The sequence below is a fragment of the Macaca thibetana genome, chromosome 4 (assembly GCF_024542745.1).
Source record: "Macaca thibetana thibetana isolate TM-01 chromosome 4, ASM2454274v1, whole genome shotgun sequence".
NCBI classification, from domain to species: domain Eukaryota; kingdom Metazoa; phylum Chordata; class Mammalia; order Primates; family Cercopithecidae; genus Macaca; species Macaca thibetana.
The window spans coordinates 161,318,302-161,343,723 of NC_065581.1; the positions used below are offsets into that span (position 1 = coordinate 161,318,302).

The 25,422-nt window shown below is 42.9% G+C and overlaps 1 protein-coding gene and 1 pseudogene across 1 annotated transcript in view; both read left to right on the forward strand.

Annotated features, from left to right (window-relative positions):
* The window catches only part of PACRG (parkin coregulated), a 584,691-nt gene that overhangs the window by 493,701 nt on the left and 65,568 nt on the right, over window positions 1–25,422 (forward strand). The window lies entirely within an intron of this gene.
* LOC126954112 (uncharacterized) lies at window positions 3,549–3,644 on the forward strand (annotated as a pseudogene).

Genomic DNA, 25,422 nt, shown 5'->3' on the forward strand with positions numbered 1-25,422 from the left:
AGGCTTGAGGGAGACTGCTTTTTGCTGGCTTTAGCGTGTGGTGGGCTTTCAACTGGCTGAGGACCAGGAGAAACATGCTTAGGGAGAGGGAGCTGGTCCACAAACAGGCCAGAAAGGCATGCATTATGAAGATGTGCCTTGCTAATTGAATTGCTTTTCTAAACAGTGGATGAAAAATAAAACAGAAACAGAGTGATTCTGTTAGTCAGGTGCCCTGGAAATAGGCTCTGAGATGGAGATTCTTGCACGGAAATAATGCCTATAAGAGACTGAGAATGTTATCCTTATCAAAATTCCAATGGCATTTTTCACAGAAATAGGAAAACTATCCTAAAATGTATATGGAACCACAAAGACCCTGAAAATCCAAAGCAATGTTGAGCAAAAGGAACAAAGCTGGGACCAGGCGTGGTGGCTCACACCTGTAATCCCAGCACTTTAGGAGGCCAAGGCAGACAGATAACCTGAGGTCAGGAGTTCAAGACGAGCCTGGCCAACATGGCGAAACCCCATCTCTACTAAAAATACAAAAATTAGCCAGGCACGGTGACAGGCATCTGTAATCCCAGCTACTCAGGAGGCTAAGGCAGGAGAATCACTTGAACTTGGGATGTGGAGCTTGTGGTAAGCTGAGATCATGCCACTGCACTCTAGCCTGGGCAACAGAGTGAGACTCCATCTCAAAAACAAGGAAGAACAAAGCTGGAGGCACCACACTGCCTGATTTCAGAATATACTACAAAGATACAATAATCAAAACAGCATGGTACTGGCATAAAAACAGATATGTAGACCAAATAGAACAGAATAGAGAGGCCAAAAATAAATCCACACATTTATAGTCAGCTGATCTGCAACAAAGCTGCCAAGAACATAACACAGGGAACGGACAGTCTCTTCAATAAATGGTATTGAGAAAACTGGATATCCACATGCAGAAAATGAAACTGGGCCTTATCTCACAACATACAAAAATCAACTCAAAATGAATTAAAGATTTAAATATAAGAACTGGAACTGTAAAACTACTAGAAGAAAACATAGGAGAAAACTACATGACATCGGCCTAGATAGTTTTGTTGTTGTTGTTGTTGTTGTTGTTGTTGTTTTTGATACAACCCAAAAGGCACAGGCAACAAAAGCAAAACTAGATAAGTGAGATTATATCAAACTAAAAAGCTTCTGTATAGCAAAGGAAATAATCAATAGAGTGAAGAGATAACCCATGGAATGGAAGAAAATATTTGCAAACCAAAAATCCTATAAGAGTTAATATACAAAATATATACAGAACTCAATTCAATAGGAAGAAAACAAATAACCCATTTTTAAAATGGGCATGGCCAAACACAGTGGCTCACGCATGTAATCCCAGCTCTTTTGGAGGCAGAGAAGGGTGGATCACAAGGTCAGGAGATCGAGACCATCCTGGCTAACACAGTGAAACCCCGTCTCTACTAAAAATACAAAAAATTAGCCAGGCATGGTGGCGGGTGCCTGTAGTCCCAGCTACTCAGGAGACTGAGGCAGGAGAATGGCGTGAACCCAGGAGGCGGAGCTTGCAGTGAGCCAAGATCACGCCACTGCACTCCAGCCTAGGGGACAGAGTGAGACTCCATCTCAAAAAAAAAAAAAAAAAAAAAAAAAAAAGAGGCAAAGGATCTGAATAGACATTTCTCAAAAGAAGACATACAAATGACAAACAGGTACATTGAAAAGATGGTCAGCATCAGTAATCATCAAGGAGATGCAAATTAAAACCAGGATGAGATATCTCTTCACACCTATTAGAATGGCTATTATCAAAATGACAAAAGATAGCAAGTGATATGGTTTGGCTGTGTCCCCACCCAAATCTCATCTTGAATTTTAATCTCCATAATCCCCGCATGTCTAGGGAGAAACCTGGTGGGAGGTGATTGGATCACGAGGGTGGTTACCCTCGTGCAGTTCTCATGATAGTGAGTGAATTCTCATGAGATCTGATGGCTTTATAAGGGGCTCTTCCCCCTTAGTTCCTCACTCACTGTCTCTCACCTGCCACCATATAAGGTGTATCTCTTCCACTTCTGCCATGACTGTAAGTTTCCTGAGGCCTTCCCAGCCATGCAGAACTGTGAGTGAGTATTTTATACATTACCCAGTCTCAGGTAGTATCTTTATAGCAGTGTGAGAATGAACCAATACGGCAAGTGTTTGTGAGGATGTGGAAAAAGAGAACCCTTGCACACTGTTAGAGGGAGTGTAAATTAGTACAGCCATCATGGAAAACAGTATGGAAGTTCCTCAAAACATTAGAAATAGAGATATTGTATAATCCAGCAATCTCACTTCTGGGTATATAGATCCAAAGGAAATTAAATCAGTATGTTGAAGAGATATCTGTACTTTCATTTTCATTGCAGCATTATTCACAGTAGCCAAGACATAGAATCAACTTCAGTGTCCATCAGTGGATGAATGGATAAAGAAAATGTGGTAGATATACACAATGGAATACTATTCAGCCTCTAAAAAGAAGGAAATTGGCTGGGCACAGTGGCTCATGCCTATAATCCTAGCACTTTGAGAGACTGAGGCAAGAGGATCACTTGAGTGCAGGAGTTTCAGACCAGCCTGGGCAACACGGCAAGACCCTGTCTCTACCAAAAAATAAAAATAAAAAATGAAAAAAAGGAAATCCTCTCATTTTCGACAACATGGATGAACCTGGAGGACATTATGCTAAGTGAAATATACCAGTCACATAAACACAAATACTGCGTGATCTCACTCATATGTAGAATCTAAAGTCAAATTCACAGAAGCAGAGAGTAGAACGGTGTTTAGCAGGAGCCTGGGGAAGGAAAGTGGATTGAGAGATGTTGGTCAAAAGGCACAAAGTTTTGATGAGACAGGATGAATGAGTTCTGGAGATCCACTGCAGTATGGTGACGCTGGAAATAATAATGTATATTTGAAAATTGCTAAGGGAGTAGGTCTTAAATGTTCTCACCACAAAAACATGAGAAGCATGTGAGGTGATGGATATGCTAATAAGCTTGATTTAATCATCCCACAGGGTATAGCGTACATGTGTTGAAACATCACACTGCACACTATAAATATATGTAGTTTTTATTTGTCAGTTAGGCATTAATAACGCTGGAGGCAGGAAGAAAGAGGAAGAAACAGGGCTGGGCAGGAGAGGTTAGACTGCCTGGAGGAGGTCCCAGGTAATCTCCACTTGAGGCCAAGGAGCTAGGGCTTTGTGCCCGTGCATTAGCCAGCCCATGCAGGCTGCTGGAGAAAGGGGTAACCTTGAGCAAAGCTGCTACTGTCTGAGGCGGAGGGCAATTCCCAGGATGAGACCCAGCCATCAGTGGCTCACATCCCAGTGCCTGGGGAGAACCTGTTCTGTAGGAGGGTTGGGGCTGCACTCAGCAGCAGCCTCCACAGTGACCCATGATGTAGGGAAGGATAAATTCCAAAAATGTTTGAAAGTATTTGCATCATTGAGGTCTATTTTAATTAAAAGAGCCAATGGGATTAAAAATCATGGTAAACTGATCCTTTGTAGCTCATAAGCGTGATGAGTAGGATTTCACACTCATGTGTGAGACGTGCCTCCCTCAAACCTTATAAATGATGATGGTACCTTAAAAAATAATCGTGGTCAACCACATAAGATTCCATGTGAATGTTTGTGGCATGTAAAAACATGACTTCCTGCTTGTATTAGGCTGTTCTTGCATTGCTATAAGGAAATACCTGAGGCTGGATAATTTTTAAGAGATTTAATTGACTCACAGTTCTGCAGACTGTACAGGAAGCATTGTGCTGGCATCTGCTTCTTGGGAAGCCCCGGGAAGCTTCTACTCATGATAGAGGGCGAAGTAGGAGTACGCACATCACATGACGAAAGCAGGAACAAGAGGGAGGTGAAGGGTAAGGTGCCACACACTTAACAACCAGATCTCACCAGTGCTCACTCACTAGGGCAGGGACAGCATCAAGCCATGAGGCATCCACCCCATGACCAAAGCACACCACCCACCATGCCTCGCCTCCAACACTGGGGATTCCATTTCAACCCGACATTCGAGCGCGATCAAATATTCAAACTGCATCACTGGTGTTCTAATGAGTTAGAAGATGAAGATGCACCAATATATGTAACGGAAAGATAACGAGAGGACTGTAAGCCATTCCCATGGGTATGCCATCCCTCACGAAGGAGCAGAGCCAGCAGCCTACCCATCATTACAGGACTTGCACTGAGCTAGGTCAGCAGTAGCAGAAACAGCTTTATACTGATGGGGACTACAAAGCTTTAACACCCAGGGCCACCAAACATTCACCCTTACACCCAGACCCTCATACACGTTTGCAAGACTGGAGAAGATGGGTCCGCCTGTTCCTGGCCATCGAGATGAATTGCCCTCCCTGTGGCAAGAATGAAACCCACAACTTGGGTGTTATTAGCGCAACCTCTCATCCAATTGACACCACCGGCCATAGATGACGATAATAAGAAAGTAAGGCAGACGCAGCTAAGCTGATAAGATACGTGCAAGTTGGAAAAACTAATTTCAGCTTAGAAAAACAGCACACTAATGAAGCTTTTAAAAATTAACTTTTGACTAAAGCTCATACAGAGAGGCAGTGTTGGTGGAAAACCACAGTAAACATCAAAACAAGCATGAGTTCAGAGTCTGGAAACGTAACCAGAAGGTTATTGTTTTTAAATATACAGAGAAGACACACATATTTGTTTCCTGTTTATGATATATATATATATAAGAAAACAAGATAATTATTTTTTTTCAATCTACCACTAATCAGTGTGACAAAAAATCCATGACGCTCTAGGAATCTGACCAGCTCTCCAGGCAATGGATTCTTCAAGTGAGAGCAACTTGAAGTACTTCTGGTGTCAGAAGATGCAGTCAGAGTCCCTGAGCCCAGAGGGTGTTCTTAATCTGTGCCTGAAAATGATTGAAATGGACACCAGTGGAGGCAGATAAACTCTGGAAATGTTTAAGCAGGCAAAAAAGAAAAAAATAATTGAAAAAGTAAACCTAGATGAGTACGTGGCACACAGCGGAGGCCCAACATGCCTCCGCAAAATTATGCTGGCAGTCAGTTTGTGACAAATAGATTAAGATAGTGCACCAATGCACTGCCATTAGGGTATGAATAGTAAACCACCTTTATACCAAAGAATTCCTTTTTATGGAAAAAGTACAGTCAATTTTTTTTTTTTAAACTTTCGGCAATACGGCAGAAGTAAAGGAACCGCAGTAAACAAACATGATTATTTTTATAACATTTCGCAAAGTAAAAGTTTCAGCTGAAAATAAAAAGAAACCTTTATAAATTGGAATAAATGCAGACTGGAGTCATTCTGTAGCACAGTAACCAACATTTGGACACATCACATGAGTCTTAAAGGTCACAGAATGAGTCTAGTTATATATGTTTTTCCATTCCAGACAGCTTGAAATTTAGTGTCTAATTCGAAAGTCCAAAAGTATGAAACTCCTGAAAATAAGCTTTCCAAATGACTAGTTTACTTTCTCCGTGGAACTTAAAATAGGATGGAAGGGAAGTCTAATTCTGAGAAAGTAGAATCTCCTTCTGATGTTTTGTTTATAAAAATAGTAAACACTTTACTACAGTAAAAAGGGCTAAATTTCATATCTCTATTTAAAAGCATTTGCAGGCCAGGCATCTGCTGGCTCACACCTGTAATCCCAATGCTCTGGGAGGCTGAGGCAGGAGGATCACTTGAGTCTAGGAGTTCAAGACCAGCCTAGTCAACATAGTGAGACCGCCGTCTCTACAGAAAGTTACCCCGGGGAGAGGTGGTGCGCACCTGTAGTACTCACGGGGCTGAGGCAAGAGGATCACTGGAGCCCAGGAATTGGAGGCTACGGTGAGCCATAATCGTGCCACTGCACTCCAGCCTGGGTGACAGAGTGAGACCCCTGCCTCTAAAAAAAAACCCACAACAACAACAAATAAAAACAGTATTTGTGGTCCCTTTCAAAGCACAGATTCTTCTGCTTCTCAGAACACTCAGATTGCATCTGATCTTTGCTTGCCAGAATCATCATTTTATGGCTTAGCAAGTTGTTGTCTGCAGGCTTTGCCCCGGTAATGGTTCCAAAGCCGTTCAGCCACAGCTCGAATAACCTGCACCCGGAGCACAAACGTGGCATCCGCAGTCAAGCACCACCGTTCCCCTTCAGTCTCGTGACTTTGTGAAGTAGTAATCCCACACCTGTCAAATGCTGTCGGAAGAGACCCTTGAATAGTCCGAGGAGAACCCTCCTCTGGGAAGACATTTGGGACAGAAGAATTTTCCTTAAGAAGGAAGAAAAGACAGATGAGGAAAGCGCTGACTTCATCTCATGAGGACCAACAGGCTCCACAATTCCTTTAGCGGCTGCGTCAGCAAGACGCCCAGAACTGTCTCCAGGCGACAGCAGAGGTCGGTTTCAGGTCCACAGAGTCCCACTAAGCTCCTATAATTGAGAACTTAATTCAATTCTAACCTGATGGTGAAATTATTCAACGGTTTGCTTCTGGGCATTGAAATAAATAATAAAAAGCAGCAAATGTAATACTGCCATTGTTGACATTCTCTACAGTGGCATCAGAAACTCCTCAAAGTTCTGTTTACTTCCAAGTGGCCATCTTCTTAGAACATTGTCCGCTGTGCAAGCTCTTTGCAAAGAGAACTTATGTCTATATACGTAATATTTGTGCCATGCATTACAGTTCTTAAAGAGCTTAGCAAATATGAATCTTCTTTACTACACAGCACTCCTTTAAGGTAAAGCTTTCAAAAACCGATTTTTTAATCTCTTCATTGTAGCACAGGTAACTGTGTCCTTATGTTGGGAAATTAAGCCCCTTAGAATACCAGTTATTCCAATTTATCAGCCTAAAGTGTATATGGATTACTTACTCTAAGTCTACACACATAGCATTTTTTAGTGTAATAAAATATTCACTATTTTAATGGACAAAACATCCAAAAGAGATTCTACTTTCTCAGAATTAGACTTGCCTTTCCTCCTCCTATTTTAAGTTCCAGGGAGAAAATACACTAGTTATTTGGAAAGCTTATTCTCAGTGGAGTTTTAGAGTTCTGACTTTTGAATAGACATTAAATTTCATGCCATCTAGAATGGAAAAACATATATAACAAGACTCATTCCACGGCCTTTAAGACTTATTTGATGTGTCCAAATGTGTCCAAGTATGTGTCTACATGTCTGTTTATTGCTGATGGAAACAGCAACAGTAATTCACCTTCGAAATCCCTCAAACGTGGCTGAAGAAACAAGTAAAGAACGCGGGACGGTGTGTAATGCCGAACTGCCGCAGGTGCAGAGTTAGGGAGGAAAACACCCAGAAGGTTGTCAGAGCCTCAGACATTCAGAAAAGGCTTCCTGGAGGAGAGAGGCCTCCAACTAGGCCTCGAAAGCCAGTATTTAGAGAGAGAGGAGGAGGTAGGTAAGGTGTCCCTGCCAGGAATTCCAGCCTTGTGAAAGAAGCCTGCAGGACAGAAATGAAGATCCTACTGAGATCGCAGAGGAGAGAGGTCAAGGGTGCCGCAACCTTCAGGCACAACTAGGAAGATCCCTGCAAAGGCAACAGCTCCTCTGGGCCAGCAGAGAAAGTGGAGACCCCAAACAGGGGCTCTCAGGATAGGATGGGGCTATGGCTGGGAGCAGCACCACCTGTGGGAGGCTGGCAAGGCGGGCAGGCCCACAGGGGAGCCATGGCTTGCCGGCTGGGCTTTCTCCTGCTGGCAGTACCGGTGTCCTCCAAAATTGCTTCCTGCGGTTTTCCTCTTTCTCTTAACTTCATCCACTATCTTTTCTCGTGTCCTGTGACCCACTCACTGCCATGCCGCTGAACATGCTGTTAGAACAAGAAAACAACAGTCTGTGTTATGTTAAGCACATCCTGCTCGATCCTGGCCAGAGTTCCCTGCCCATACGCTTTATAAAGCGGTGGACAGTCCCCAGGTGGGCTCGCTGGGAGTCTGCACTGGCGCTGCATGCAGGAGAGCCCTGGGCTGCTCTGACCACACTGACGTGCTGGGTTGTCACGCCCTGCACGGATGCAGACAATTCCACACAGATGGATCAGCAACTTTGCAGGTCTTGACAACTATGAGCCCAGATCCGCTTAGCCAGGATGCCTCAACAAAAGGTGACTTCACATAGGGTGGCTTGAAAAGGCAAGCAATCCTGGCTGACTGCATCCCTTCCCCAGGACCAGCACCCACCGGGTGACTCCTTTTACCCTTAACAAACTCCATCTGCCAGTCAGAGCCCCTTATCCATGAGCCTGCATAGTTCAGAATCACCCTCAACACACAGAGATCCGTTTGCCTCTCTGCGGTGGGACCGGACAGGTGCAAGAGCCTCTCTAGAGCATTGGCTGCAGGTTGGTCATGATAAAACCTCACCCAAGAATGCTGAGCATGCGGTTACCGCACGTAAACAAGTCCCAGCTTCACTCTCAGCTGGAGCTGGCACGACGTTGGTATTTCTGTAATGCTGCATTGGCAGAATTTCATCTGCAGTATATGTTGAAACAGACAGATAATTATTTAGAACAAATAAAATAAGCTGCTTCTGAACATGGCTTGAAGTGGGCACTGACGTGCTGGGACTCTCAGGCCAGCCTCTACCACCCAAGGCGGCTCTCTACAGAACACAAAGGCCCAGCCTGGAAGGGAGTGGCTGAGGTGAGTGCCTCAGGACAGGCCAGCACAGTGATGTTCATTCCAAGAATACTTATGATGAAGAGAACCCCGGAGAGCTGAAGATTAGCGTCAGTCACACTTTTATAATAGAGAAGAGCTCGCCTGCGCCAGGTGCCGTGTCCCGCTGGGCCTGGCTACTCCAGAGGCTCCTCTGCTGCCGCAACATGCCCGAGCCCCGACCTGCAAGTCCTCTGAGAGAGTAGCTCTTAGCTCCAGCCTGCGTGTCAGACCAAAGCACATACTTTGTCCACTTCTTACTATGTTTAGTAAGAAGGGAAGGAGAAGGGAAGAAAATGAGGAAAGGAGAAACAAAGGAAGAGGAGAAGGAAGAAGGCAGTGCAGTGAGGGAAGGGAAAGGTGGGAAGATGTGGAAATAAGGACCAGAGACAAAAGAAGGGGCAGAGGAAGGTGGCTCTGTGGTCCTGGCCTTGTTTCTGGCAAAACACACTTACACTTTGAGGGTGCTCCGCTTCCCTAAGGCACACCAGGGAAGGTCAGCAGTTTTCCTGCGGACCAGTGAGAAGAGGAACCCTGTTCAGGAAGAGTAGGCAAGAGGAAGAGACAAAAGCGATTGATTCCCTGAGGTGCCGGAGCAGGAAGAACAGTCCAGGCATGGCCTGAGAGCAGAGCAAGGTAAAGAGCACCCCTCACCTACAACCCAGCTCACGCTCCCAGCAGGAGGCCCTGGCCCTGCACAGCCAGCCCCTCCACCTCTCCTCCAGGAGCCTCCACCCCTGAAACCAGCCCTCAGCCCTCTCCCACCTCTGCTCCTCTGGCTGAAATACTGCCCCTCACACCAGGGCCACATCCCTCTGGGACTGCAGCTGGAGTGGCCCTGCCAGTGTAGCCAAGGGTATCTCCCAGGAGCAGATGGTCTCAGCAACTTCAAACACATTTTCTGTGAAGTTTTCTCTTGTATTGTGATGTTACAGAATATTCTCAGCAGGAATCTGTCCCCCGTGAAGTATTCTTTGCTGCAATCCATCTTCAGTTCACAATGGGAATAACCTGCTCACCATCCTTTGTATTTTTCTCACCTACTTTCATGTTTTTTACATCTCTGTTAGGATACTTACATTATTTAGGGATAAAGCTGAAGGTGTGTGAAAGGATGGATGAAGAGATGGCTGAACTGATGGATGAACAGAAAGTGCACCTACCAGTAAAAACAGAGGGATGGAGTAGAATGCAGGAGGCCGGAGGCTGCAAGAGGCATTTTACTGTTGACCTAGATGGTAATTTGGAGAGAGAGAGAGGAGAGAGAGAAATGATACCAGCCTTGAACTTGAGAGATGCCATTTTCTAAATTACCCTGTGTGGCTAAATGACTTTGCATACTAGCCCGAAGAAATAACTGCCATGCATTCCATTGTGTGAAAAAATATATTACGAGTTCAAGAAAATAAGAGGAACCATTTTAACATCAAGATGGGAAGGGATAAAGACAAACCAAGAGACGATGGAGGGGGCTGGATACAGCTGTCCGCATGAGAAATGGCGGTGGCTTCTGTGTGTTAGGGGCAAAGGAGATGGAGAAAATGGAACTATTTGAAAAATACTGAAGACATACAAAGGACAGATCCTAATGACAGAGAATCGTGAGTGAGGGAGAAGGATGAGTAAAAGATAACTTCTGGATTTCTGTTCTGAAAACTAAATTCTGAAAGGGGAAATGGAATGACGAGCAAGTTTGCAGGGAGGGAGGGAAATTGTAAGTTGCCCTGTCCTTCGTGGTTAAGATTTCACCAAATGGGAGACATTGAAATAGAAATGTTCCCTGAATAACAGGACATTTTGTCCTGGGACTCAACAAGAAATGCCAGGTGGGAAATAATAGATTTTATTCAGCCATTCAAGAGTGTTCAGGTCTTGGGGGATAACTATCGTCATTAATGGAAGAGCACTCTTGTCACTGATGATAGAGATGGTCCATAGAAAGTGACACAGGGCAGGGACAGAAGATGATCTAGGGTGCAGTTCTGAGTCTCACCCTCTGCTGTGGTTTGGGTATGTTTGGATATAGCTTGTTTGGTGCCACCAAGTCTCATGTTGAAATTTGGTCCCCAGTGTTTGAAGTGAGGCCTGGCGGGAGGTGGTTGGATCATGGGGGCAGATCCCTCGTGAATGCCTTGGTGCCATTCTCAGGGGAGTGAATTCTCATGGGAGTGGGTGAGGTCTCACTCTTAGTTCCTGCAGAAACTGGTTGTTGAAGAGAACCTGGCAGCTCCTCCTCTCTCTCTTGCTTCCTCTCTGGCCATGTGATCTCTGCACACACCAGCTCCTCTTCATCTTCCACAATAAATGCAGCTCCTCCTCTCTCTCTTGCTTCCTCTGTGGCCATGTGATCTCTGCACACACCAGCTCCTCTTCATCTTCCACAATAAATGGAAGCTTCCTGAGGCCCTCACCAGAAGCAGATGCTGCTGCCATGTTTCTTATATAGCCTGTAGAACCATGAGCCATGATAAACCTCTTTTCCTTAAACATTATCCAGCCTCAGCATTCATTTATAGCAGTCCCAGCAGACTAAAACAGCTACATTTAAGGGACAGATGACTCCCTTAAAGGAGAGCAAGCAGATGCAGCCAAAGATGTAGGTCAAAAACCACGAGAGTTTAGTTCTATGGGAACCAAAAGAAGAATGTTTTAAACAAAGAGAGCAGAGTCACAAATTTCTCTTGGAGGCAAAGTAAAATAAAGGCTGAAAAGTGTCCATTGAACTGAGCAACAATGCTGTCTAGGGGAAAGCAGTTTTCATACAGAGGTAAAACAGAAGCCAGATTATAATGGGTAAAAACAATAAGTAAGCGTTGAGGAACAGAGCAAGTACAGGCAACTCTTTTTTAAAAGTTGATTTTGAAGAAGGAAAGTGGGGCCAAATGTTGGTAGGGTTTTGGGGTTAGACAGAGACTTGTTAGTTTTAAGATGAAAAGACATGACTATGTTTAAATGAAGAAAAATATGAGCTCCATGTAACTGAAGGTACAAAAAAGAAAGGCTATAATCTGTTGTACAAGGCCCCTGAGGAGGTGGGAAGACATAGCAAAAGGATTTGTCTGAAATGAAAAGGGGCTCACCTCTTCCATCGTAAGCCGGCTGAATGGGAGTTGTGGGCATGACTCGAGCAGTTCAGACACACCACATTTCCTGCTGCTCTCTGATATCCCCAAACCTGTCCTATTTCCCCTTTTGCATGTGATAGTCTAATGATAATCCTGAAGCATATACAGATATATTTATTCTCCATTGATAAAGCATCATATAATCTTCTGGAGACATAGGCTCCATTAAAATAATTTCTCAATTTCCCCATTGTACGTAGCCAGCCACTAAAATATCACTTGACTAAGAGTAGGTGGTGTTGGTGACTAGAAAATGTATGTCTTGAGAGTATGGTGTTCTTTTACTTGTAGAATATGAAATATCTGCTTCCAGATTCCTCAAGGTCCTTCTCCTTGGGTTTTTGTCTTGCCAGCTCATGCCATTCATCCCCTGTGTTAATGTCTATAGAACAGCAAGGAAATGTGTCTAAAATTCAACAGCTTGCCAGCACCTAAGAGAAATTATCAGAAATATTGTCAACTTCCTCTTAAATATTTCTCTCTGGAAAATTTTTTTAATTTCACAAGGTTTTATCATCTATATTATAGGGATTTGTTTTTAATTCTTCACAATTTCCTTACACTCCTCCAAAAGAATCTTTAACATGTACAGTTTTCTTTTTCAATTCTGCCCTTGGTGAGTCAATTTATAGTGGGGTTTGATATTTTATTATTGTCAAATATTGCTTATAAGAGAGAGGCTTTGGGTTGGTAACAACTAAACACTAAAATAAAAATAAAGTAAAGAAAAAAGTTTTTTGTTTTTTTTTTTTTTAAAAAAAGAGAGGCTTTGGGAAAACTGGCAAACTTTCTGCTCTTCTAAAGGTTACTTGTTATATGACTGATCTCCAAGCATTTATTTATCTGGAAAAATCTGTTTGTGATTCTGCATATGTCAGGGCAACAATGGCTGCAACATACTTTGAAAGATGGTGGGATATGCTACACAGGGTACTGTACAAACCTCAAGGCAAATCATGTTAAATAGAACTGTTCTCCTCCCATCTGTCAAAGCACACCTATTTTTCTTCAAACCAAAATGTAGTTTGACCTCCAAGTAGGTTTCCTAAACAACCCTGCCTTTCTCCGTTCCTCCTAGTGCCACCTTGAGCTGGCCTTCTTCTGAATACTCTTTCATTTATTGGTAATTGTGACTTACTTATGTATACTAATGCCTTGCTAGCATCTTTCCCCTTTTGGAAATTAATCTCAGCAGAAACTGAGTTGAATCTCTTCTATGTATTCCTAAGCATAAGTGTCCTTTGAGCACTCCATAAATATTTGTCTACTGACTGGTTGAAGATTTAGTCTCACACAAGTGCAGGTGAACTTCATCTCATTTTGGAACTCTGATGGGAAGTATGACTGTGTTACACAAGATTCTGGGTCTTTCCCTACCCTCGGGTGAATAAAGAGCCATAATCAATTAAAAATGTCTGCTATAGGACTGAAAAGATGGCAAGAAGAGGTGGAGACTGTGCCACTGTACCAAGAGTTTGCCACTTCTTTTTAATGGGGCATTGAATGGTTGCTTGTATTAGTCCGTTTTCACACTGCTATAAAGAACTACCTGAGACTGGGTAATTTATAAAGAAAAAAGGTTTAATTGACTCATAGGCTGTACAGGACGCATGGCTGGGGAGGCCTCAGGAAACTTACAATCATGGCAGGAGGTGAAGGGGAAGCCAGCCCATCTTACATGACTTGAGCAGGAGGGAGAGGGCAAAGGGGGAAGTGCTACACACTTTCACAACAACCAGATGTCATGAGAACTTACTATCATGAGAACAGCAAGGGGAAAGGTCCCCCCCATGATCCAATCACCTTCCACGAGGCCCCTCCCCCAACATTGGGGATTACAATTCAATGTGAGATTTGGCTGGGGACCCAGAGCCAAACCATATCGTTGATGATTTGATACAAGCTTTTGAGATACGTAATGTGTAGATATTTTCTTTAATTACTTAGCATGATGAATTTCATCAACCCTAAATATGTATCAGTGGTTTGATTGGTTAGGTGGTGGGTGGGGTTTCTTTTGTGGGGGGTGGATTTACCCTCCATGTCTTTAGTCTGACAGTATAACTTTTGGTCATGTGATTGTTTCATAAAATATACTGGTATTGCATACATCCTAATTTGCAGTAATTTTATTTTCTTGATAGGTACAGTCTTCTGTAAACGGATTTTTATCTTAGAAAGTATTTTTATATACATATTTTCTACCAATGTAGCTAATTTGACTAGATGTTATTAAATAGGGAGAAAATCTAGCTCTAGTTCATGTTTTCTTTTACTTAAGGAAAACAAAAATGCTCAACTTTTGTTGAAAATGAATGCAAGGCCAACAGTAACAGTACTCAAAATATAAGAATGTCCTTAAGTAAATTGGAGTTGCCTCTTTGTCACCCCAGTTACTGTCTCTAAAGCCACATTTCTGTTCTCATAAGATAGGTTATATGAAAAGAAATTGAAGCATCATAAATTATATTAATGTAAGATCACAAATTAATCACTTTATAACCTATTTTCTCTTGAAAATTCTTTCTTTATAGAAGTTCTACCAGAAAATGGCTCACACTATTGAACTTAATAGGTTATTACTACATGTTTTGTTCGGTAATCTAAGCCAAGTCATCAGGAAAAGATTATAGTTACCAGCTCCCATTGTCCTGTTTGACATCAATGAGAAGATGCTTTATTTATATTTTCATGTGTTATTTATTCCTGTCAGAAGATATATCCATTTTACATGCAGCTAAAATTCCTGGGGCTTTTCATTGATCAACTAAACACAGGATGTGCTTTAAGGAAGAGCTGTGGAAGGGAGTATTGCCAAACCTTTTAGTAAAATTGAAATTATATTTTCTTGGTTAACTGAAAAAGACAATGTTCATGATGGTGTGGACTAGCATCAGAATTAATTTTACCCTACAATTGAATTTATGGTCAAAGTGTCATATTCCTATTATTTAAGAATGTATGGTGTTATATCTTAAAATTTATTAGCTGAATAAATATTTATATGCATGGTATAATGGAATAAAAGAAGGAGCAATGGAGTCTTTATTTCAATAAGTGAGTTTTATGTACAATAGTAAATAATTAAATCCAATTGATTCCAGAACTCATAAGGCACTTCTTCTGTAAGGATAAATGACGTATTGGTGTTTGACTGAGTCTATAACTTATAACAGTATCATACTTGGGAGGAAGAATTTGAATACAAGGGCAGAACAGAATTTGAATCTAGTTTAAATGAGAGAAAATCTTTGTAAAGTGTTGGCATAATGAAGGAAGGAGTGATTTGACATTGGCATAGATTCTCTCTGCTGTCAAAGATCTGAAGAAGTCGTTTCATCCCATTGCCCCACACTGGGCATTTTAGCCAGTTGACTGCTGGTGGTCTCAGACAAAGAAGGAACACTTTCAACACCACCATCAAGGACTTTCATAGTCTTGATTCTTATACTTTGAATAACTCTTCTTTGAGTTCTATTAACATTCATCTTTATTTTTCTCAGTATTGTAGGATAAAATGTTTAGACTTCCTGTAATTTTTTTTTCTCATGTAAAAGGCTAAAAAAAAAATGGTGTCTCTTCTGTCTTTCTATCAGTCACTCTTTCTTCTTTGTCCTTCATACTTGAGTTAGTCCGTCTCATGCTTCAACTTTACTTTTGACGTGTAATCACCCATGTTGTTTTGCCATCTCTAATGATGGAAGTGAGTTTGGTGGAAGCAAAGATGGTGTTTGTCTGTGTCTATATCCCCAACTACTGACCTAGTGGTCGCACTTAGCATGTGGTAAAAGCTTCTGAAAGAAGCATTTCAAAGTTTAGTTCCAAATTCCATCACCTTGATAAGTTACTTAATAAGGCACTTATTCTTTTTGAATATTTTTCTCATTTATAAAATGAGGCTAATAATAATCTTCTCTCTGGGTTTTCATGACAAGCAAAATAATGATTGAGAGATTTGTACCGTGTAAGATATGATTATTTTTCTAACCTTCAACTGGAAGAAATTCTGTCAAGACACGGTTTTAAGTTTCCAAGTGGTATATTTCTGTGCATTCTGTTGGCATTCAATACTTACTGCCCACTGAAATGAGTCTTCTTCTTTTATCATAATCTTCTTAAGGTGCTTGCCTGGCCTCTTGGTTTCAAGGACCACCTCTATAAGAGACTCCACAATCTACACTTCAATGCTTGATCACTTACTTTTGCCCAGAATCATGTCTGTAAGAGTTAGCTCCACCAGAATTTTGTCCAGGAGTCCTTAGGTGGACGCCTTGCTGCTTCTCCCTGCTACAATTCAGCCTCTCCAAGTGCAACCTCTGTCCTTCTTGTCACCAGATGGTGTGGGCACAGCTGGCTGTTCATTGCCCCTCCTGCTCCCGTGGCCACCCCAACCCCTACACACACACTCACACTCCCACATACACACACACTCACACCCCCACCCCTACACCCTACACACACACAGACACTCACACATACACACACACTCACACCTCCACCCCTACACACACACTCACACTCACACATACACACACCTCCACCCCTACACACATACTCACACCCCCCACTCCTACACACACACTCACACTCCCACATACACACACATACCTCCACCCCTACACACACACTCACACATACACACACACTCACACCTCCACCCCTACACACACACTCCCACATACACACACACTCACACCTCCACCCCTACACACACTCACACATACACACACACTCACACCTCCACCCCTACACACACACTCACATATACACACACCCCCACCCCTACACACACACTCACACACATACACACACACTCACACCACCACCCCTACACACACACTCACACATACACACTCACACCTCCACCCCTACACACACACTCCCACTCCCACATACACACACACTCACACCCCACCCTTACACACGTGCACACACATTCACACTCCCACTCCCACCCCTACTTCCACACTACACACACTCACATACACACACACACTCTCACTCTCACACTCCCACCCCGACATACACACTCTGACACACTCACACTGTCACACTCTCACACTTCCATCCATAACACACTCACACTCCCATCCTCACATACACTCACACTCCCATCCTCACATACACATACACACACACTCACACCCCCATGCCCACATACACATACACACACCTTCACCCCTACTTCTACAGACCCTTACACACACATACACACACATTCACACCTCCATCCCTACTCATACACACACACGCACACTCACCCTGGCTCACAAGCACGCTGTTCCCAGAGCTCTACTTTGGAGACAGCGGTGGCTCCCTGGTGCCACACCTGTGCCCCCGCCAGGCCTGTGGGGTGGGCGGGATGCTAATGCCTGGCATTGGCGAGAGATGTCTGGGAGGAGGCAAGGGGGACATGCAAGGGACGATTCAAGGGTGCATGAAGAAAGAAACCCATGGAATATGAAAGCTGTGATGGGGACAGAAAATTTAAGAAAAAGCAGAAATTTTGTTTAAAGATTTAGGAAAAGTTTGGCTGTTGAAGAAACAAGCTCTGTACTCCCCTCCTCGTGAAGACTTCCATAAAATCTATACTGTTTAAAGCTGCTTTTGGTGTTGAGCGTTGGAGTCTGTGAGTACAGGGTGAGGTCACGGGGTCAAACGGTCACCTTGCCTGCGGCCCTGTGGGGTGACTCCCACCTCCTTGGTCCCCTCCTCCCCAACCACCTGGCTGGGAGAGGGCTCCTACCCTCCCGCTTCGGACTGCGTTCTCACTTTCACTCAGATCTCATGCTACTAAACACAAATAATCTCGTTTGCCCTTTTGTTTGGATTTTTGGCACATACGTGGTGGGGCCTCTTCAACTGTAGAGTCATTAACCCTAGACTCCTGGTTCACGGAGTCAACAGCCGACTGTGCCGTCCTCACCCAAACGTGGTCCACTCCGGCTCTGCCCATGTTTGCCGCGTGACCTCGACCAGGTTCCCCCCTCGGGTAAACGAGGGCTGCCTCAGGCTTCCCTCCTCGCCCATAGCAAAGGGTCTTGCCCTTTTGCTTCTGCATCATAAAAGCACTCATGTTCCAGAAAGACGTCTCATAACATCTGCTTGAAATTTTACGCCCCAAAATTGGACTTTTCTTACTAATTTCTAATTCTTCTCAAACGGCAACTCAAGTCTGTCTATGTGACGTATTTAACTGCCAATCTTTCTCCAATTCTTAATGTAAATTTTACAGAAAATTGATATTTGATATTTTTAGGCATGTTTTCTAGTGAAAGATAAGATTTTATATACCACGTAAATTTCATGAACTGAGAGAGGGGAAGAAAAAAGGTGAAAGGTACTGCTGAACCTGCACACTGCAACAGTTTAATTTAAAGGTATGATAGGCTGTCATTGGGGAAAAAAATCAGTAAAATATCCGAATGTTCACTTAACATATTTTCAACAAAATCTAATTTTTTTCTCCTCAAGTCTTTATTTGATTTACACACCAAGAAAAGCAGAAAGGATGACAGGTTCAATTACAAAGCTAAGTCTTGAACTTTGTGGTCATTTTGCTTTTAACAGGTGTGTGTGTGTAATACACAGCCCTTCCATGATCATCTGACCTGGCCCTCTTGGGAGATGTGGCCCGGGCTCCAGGTGCCCTCATACCCTGCACTGTTTTGACACAATACATGCCTGGGGACTAGGGTTTCGGAAAAAGGACCTGGAGGGCTGAGCTGGCAGCTGGAAAGGCAGGGTTAGGGATGGGGACAGAGCTGGGAGTCACTCTACAGTTTGGTCTGGGTAGATGTGGGGGGTGATCTGAGTTGAGGTACATGTTTATAGCTTTTGAATGGAGAAGGTAGGAGGTTGATTCCTGGCAACCAGTTGAGAACCATAAAGTGGGTGTGTAGAAGGCGAAAGGGGAAAAACGGGTGAATGAGAGGCCACGGTAAACCCAAAGGAGGGGCACAGGCTGGGGTTGGAACAGAGGAATCTGTTCGAACGCCAAGTCCAGTCCCCATCTGGCATTCCCGACATTCATACCCATTTGTGAGTAAATCTGGCAGAAAAGAAAGTGAAGGGGGAGACATGAGGGTGGGCTCAGACACAGAAACAGTCATGTCACTGCCTAATTGCTTTTTTCCAAGTTAAAACAATTTTTTTAAACCAACAATGTTAGCCGAGGCAAAGCTGTTAAAATAAAAAAAAAAAAAAGATTTTTTAAACTTATTGAGCTATAATTTGTTACTGATTTCATCCATTCAACAAAAAACTTGGGATCAAATATTAGAAAATTAAATTAGGTTCATTCACAGCCAAAGATCTTTTCTCTTGCCCTATGGACCTGCTGAGTCGAAATTCCATTTTCCATCTCCTCACAGCATTTTAGGTAAATGATTATCGTCCGATGAATTCCACTAAAAGCAAATCACTAACGGATAGATCAGCACCATTCTTCTCTTAATTAATGCCACTGTGTGTTGTGTATGTAACAAATGCAAATTATCAAATCGGGCAACATTGATTTTCTTTCCATGCATTCCTCAGTACCATTCAAATGCGTTTTGGAAACCACCCTGGACTGGGAGATTGCAATCACTGTACCATTTTCCTCTTGATTTATAGGGCTCAATTATCTTTCGTTGGTTATATGAAATGTCTTTTCTAATAAAAGAGCCAAAAAGTGAGAGGCAGCGTTTCTAGCATCAGGCACAGAAGGGTGATGTGATAATATCAAATTTCCTATGGTTTAGCAAACATTGACAAATAGGGGAAATTAGGATTGTTCATCCAATATGTTTTGGCCTCAAAGGATTCAGCTAATAAAGTAACTAGAAAAATTAAATATGCGTAAACCAAGCCGCAGCAGCTTTAGAATACTTAACAGATTACCGAGTTGTGTCATTTATAGCAATGAATGTTTTCAGGCTCCAAGCAAAAAATTTATTTTTCATTTTACTTGAAAAGAAGATGATGCCTCCAAATATCACAGGGAATTATTTCTTTTGTGTCCAAATGAGTTCAGATCTAAACCAACATTTAAATGGGCTTCAGTCATGAATTACAAAATGCAGTTGAAATGAGTATTGTTTTGCTGATAGTTTAGTCTGAAAGCAATTGTCTTTTTCCCTACAGATACAGTGCCTCCTTGATTAAGTGGTTTTTAGTTATTTTTTCATAACAGCCCATTATTTGTTTGAATAAATAAATTAACCTGGGGAGACCAACCATGGTCCTGACCCGCACCGGACTTTTCTGTCTCTAAGCAAGGCGTGGTCCAGGAGTCATAGGTTATGTGATGTACCACTGGCTGGTGCCACTGACTCCACTCTGAGTCCTGAAGCTGTGGGCCTGTTATTAAACAAATGTCCTGAACACCCAAGTCTCCCTGGGCCCCCAGCTGGCTGTTGTTGACAGTGCCACACAGTCAGTGTGAGGACAGAAGTTCCATGGGGAAAGGGGAGGGGCATGTGCCTGGCACCAAGTTACGCCTTCAGTAGAAGTGTGTCCAGCATGCGAATGTTCACGTACACTCTGCGTTTGTGTTGCACAGTGGTACCCAAGCATGTGCCTGCACCCCCAACAAGCTTCTTGGGGTTTCCATTAAGGACATTTCCAAGCTCCCAAGTCACTTCCTGTGTGTGTCAGAAGTGGCTCTTTTCATTTCCAAGACCGTGTAGCTGATTGGCATCTACACATGTACCCACACACCCACACACACAGCAGGGGCTGTGGGATGGTGGGCCACCCCTCAGCTCCTCCTCTGTGGGTCCCCAGTCACCACCTAACCCACCCCAGTGTTCTCCTCCAGGTTCTGGTCCTGTCTGTCCATCCGCTGAATAACTAAAGATGCTTAGAGTCTAAAAAAAACCTTGAGTGAAACCCTGAAACAGTAACCTGAAGGAAATTTTATTATTATCTAATTTAGAAGAGAAACAAGTGTCTTAATTGTCTCCTTGTTTTAACCAATAAAAGAGATTCCACCTGGGTCTCCAAGGCCCAGCTGCCAAGAGTTAGTAACTGAGGCTAGAGAAGCTATCTCACCCTGGTTAAATAAACAGGGTCTGTGATTGATGATGTCTGTACAAACACGAAATGTAGTCAAACAGAGTAAGCAGAGACTGAGCAAGCATTTACTAATATGTGGCCATCTGACAAAGCATTCTTACATTTGTAGTCTTTAATTTGACACAGAGATTTTGTCTGTCATGTCTTTGGCCACTTTTGTGTGTTCATGCCGTGATTCACAAAGAGGAATGACTTCAGTGCCATGTACGATGGTATTTCAAACAAAACCGAGTGTCGTAATCTGGAATATAGTTTCCATTTCATTTTATAGGACAATATAGAGCAGTTTGTTTCATACCATTCATTTAAATCATTTTCAGTAGGGTTTTTTTTCCTAAAAGAAAAACTTTCTGAAGTCTCTTTCTTAATTTCTTCAGTTGCCTTAGGTTTGGGCGGAGCTGATTGATGACGTGTTTCTATGTGAGCTTCATCGAGCATCTGCCCTTGAATCATCTAGTATTTTCTGTAACGTCGGGCCAAGGAGACCTAATGTGTGCACTTTACGTGCACATTTTGGACACCGAAAATACACTGCCGTGCCTTGCAATTGCACAAATCATTTAAGAGCCCCTCTGTCAGGGGAATAAGCTACCTCCCTTTGTCATGCACTGTGTTCTGTATTTTAGAAAGGCCCGGCACTGACCATATTTCCTCCCACAAGGCCCCATGCCATCAGCACAAGAGCTTGTGAGGCTGAACCCAAGCCCCAGAAATCAGAAGTTCCATACTGTGGGAGCTCTAAGTATCTCATTTAGGACTCCACGAAATATTGCTTCATTTCTCAATATGTCTATCCTCCAAAGGCACCAACTCATTCAGTTGCTAAACTAATTCTTCATTTTGATGTAAGTTTTTGGGAGAATAGAAGTGAGCAGTCCTAAAATGAAAGTGTTTTTTAAACAATAATGGTGCCAGAACATGAGACTTTTAACCTTGGCAAACAAAGTATTTTAGCCACAAAAAATTGCAGAGCTATAAGAAATTCCTGAAAACTTCAATAGAGAAAAAGTAATTCCCCGTTACGTTTTCCTTTTTAGTAACCCATTGACAAAGAAGCGAACTGTCCTCCGTGTTAGTGAAGGGCGGAGGTCCAGACTTGCTCCTTGTCTTTCTACCATTTTCTACCATCGTTGTTTGTAAAAGTTTAATCTTTATTTTAAGTCAGTTTATGCTTCCCGGACTAAACTCTGCAACAAATAATATGAATGTCACACATTTAATCATTTGTAATTAATTCCAAACTAAGTAAAACAAGGACTTGTGAAAGTTGTTTTTCCCCGAGGATGTTCTACTTACATTTAGTAATAGGTTATTATGGCTTTATCTTTTAAAGACTACTTTCGGGGCCCTTTTTAACTTAATTCTGTTAAACTACTCTTGGAAACTATCGATTCTATAAACTATCCCGTTTTCAGAAACATCAAATTTTGTGCCTGAATTATAATTATAGCCTGAAATCAAATATAATTTAGCACATTATCAGACTGGGGGTACTTTTAATACTAATGAGGGAGGACCCTCACTAAATATGGCTTCGTTCATTCAAAAAATTGCACAGAGCAGGCATCTCCATAACAGGTTTGGAGAGCTGCGTGTTCATATGGTTTGTTGTAAGTCAGCCATTAAGGACACAGAATGAATCACAGCGTTCATAGAGATGCAGCCTCAGTCCTCTTCTCCTATTTATCTGCGTTCATTCCCTTGGCCATCTCAGATTCAGCCTCACTGACAGTTGTCCACACTGTCTCTGCACTGATGGCTCCCACATTTGACACCCCTCTCCCCACCACCCACTCTGAGCTTCTAACTCCTGTGTCTGACTTCCTAATCAGCCGCTGTGCTTGGATGTCCAGTAGGCCTTTTAAACTGAAGGTGCTCAAGACAACTCTTGACTCCATCTCTGGGCATTTTCTGCCCCAACTCAGGCCTCTAGCCACCTAACTAAATGGGACCACTATCTATGATTTACCAAGAACCATAAAGTTACCTTGAAGTCTTCATTCCTTCACCTTTACCTCCTACCTCCAAATTCTGCAACAGCAAAGCGTTGCTCTACTCCACGGTCTTCATGAATCTGCTCACCCCTCAGCGCCTCCACCTCTGCCTCTCGCCTAGATTGCTACAACGGCTTCTAAAAAGTCCCTCTGCTTCCGGGACAGCCCATCATCCACTCCGTTACCAGAATGGTCTTTCTCAAAGTTCAATGAGATTTTGTCACTCCCTTGCTTAACATCCTCCAATGATATTCCATGATGCTTAGAATCAATGTCAGTGCCCTTACCTTTGCATATAAGACGTAACATCACCTAACCCTAGGTATCTCCCTGACTCCCATCTCGTCTCTTTCTTATTCGATATTCTCCAGTTGCATCAGAGGTCTTGCTGCTCTTCCAGCACACCAAGCTTGATGCTGCCTCAGGGCCTTTGCACCGGCTCCATCTTCTGCCTGGACACTCTCGCCCTGGTTCTGCGCATGGCTCCTTTCTCCTTTTTGTTTGGATTGCTGCTGAAATGCTACCTCCACGTGGAGGCTTTCTAAGTGATCCAGACCTACAGGCTCGGGCACATTCTATCCCCTCACTCTGTTTTCTTCTTCATAATATTTACATCATCTGAAAGATGTAATGTTTACATAGTCATTTGCTTAATACCTGCAAGATTCTGCCAACTAGAGAGGCAGCATCCGAGAACAGGGGCTCTGTCCCACTCTGCATCAGCTGCCTCATGCCCAGGGGGTGCTCGGTAAGCATTTCTGATGATTATGTGACGTTAGAAGCCATCACTTACATACACTTTTTCTCAATCCTTGTTCAACGTTTACACATATTTATTTTTTCACCTTTTTTTCACAAAGGATTTGAAACAGCTTTAAGCAAAAACGAGTACAATAAAAGTCAAAAATAGAAAACCTAGCACCAAGGAAAAAAAATACAGGAAAAAAAAAAAAAAAAACCAAAGCAAGGTGGTCAGTTACACTATCATGAGAAAGTAGGAAAGCAGAAAATATACCGTGCTTTAACAGAATAAGACTTCCTAAGATAAAATTCTAAGTGAAGGTTCTCCAGCAAGCTTTCACACAGTAACAGGGCAATGTCCTCAGCAGTATTTGTAAAGCAAATGCAGTGGGTCTTTTCAAATGGCTGTTTCTTTGATCATGGCCAAGGGCCCAAAAGAAAATGCAGTATAATGAAGGGGGATCATTAAGGGGCTGAGTTCATACGCTCCAAGAATAGAGTGCTCTGGTATCCTTACTTGAACCAAGAAATGACTTCCATTCTAGAAGGTTTACCTAATAACATAGCCAGCATTATTTATTGCTAAGAATTAAGGGGAGTTTCATAATTCAATGAAAATAAGGCATTAAAGAAATGCTGGTGTAAATATGTGTCCACTCAAATTGCTGTAGCTAGAAACCTTCAACCTGCCACAGGCCTGCCACAGCCTGGAGGAGCACTCCTTATGTGCTTTCTGTGAGTATTCTTCCATATATTTCCTATTCCCTTAGAAAAATATGGGATAAAGCTTAAACCTGGTATACTTGCTTCCATCCAGTCCTTCATTTCTGCTCCTTGTTTATGATACCAGTCTTAGTTTACTTACCTATAAAAATAGGTATTATTATTTAAAACTTTCAGAGATATTAAGAATTGCAATGTACTTTAGCATTGTGTACTTTATCTTCTGAAAAATCAAAATGCAAAATTATCATCATGATGGATCTTCTGTCACATACAGATTGTGAAATTCAGGAGTTGGTATTGAGCAGAACCTGCTTCTAACAATTTTAAGACTTCCTTTGACCACAGTTTGATCAGGTCCCAGGAGCACGCTCTAGTTTTAAAAGCATTACTTAAAAAAGCACTCCTGGGCCGGGCGCGGTGGCTCACGCCTGTAATCCCAGCACTGTGGGAGGCCGAGGTGGGCGGATCACGAGGTCAGGAGATCCAGACCATCCTGACTAACACGATGAAACCCCGTCTCTACTAAAAAATAGAAAAGCGCGGTGGCTCAAGCCTGTAATCCCAGCACTTTGGGAGGCCGAGACGGGCGGATCACGAGGTCAGGAGATCGAGACCATCCTGGCTAACAAAACCCCGTCTCTACTAAAAAAACAAAAAACTAGCCAGGCGAGGTGGCGGGTGCCTGTAGTCCCAGCTACTCGGGAGGCTGAGGCAGGAGAATAGCGGGAACCCGGGAGGCGGAGCTTACAGTGAGCTGAGATCCGGCCACTGCACTCCAGCCTGGGCGACAGAGCGAGACTCCGTCTCAAAAAAAAAAAAAAAAAAAAAAAAAAGCACCCCTGGAAAGTCTTCAGTGAGCCTCAGGTCAAAGCTGCCGCCATTTCTATTAGGATCCCCCTCCGTAACAAAAAATCTTTAACAGACACCAACAAGCCTGCTGTTAACTCAACCTCCTACTTCCCCGTCTACCCGCCACTGTCCCATCTCATCAGTAAACAAGCAGGTATTT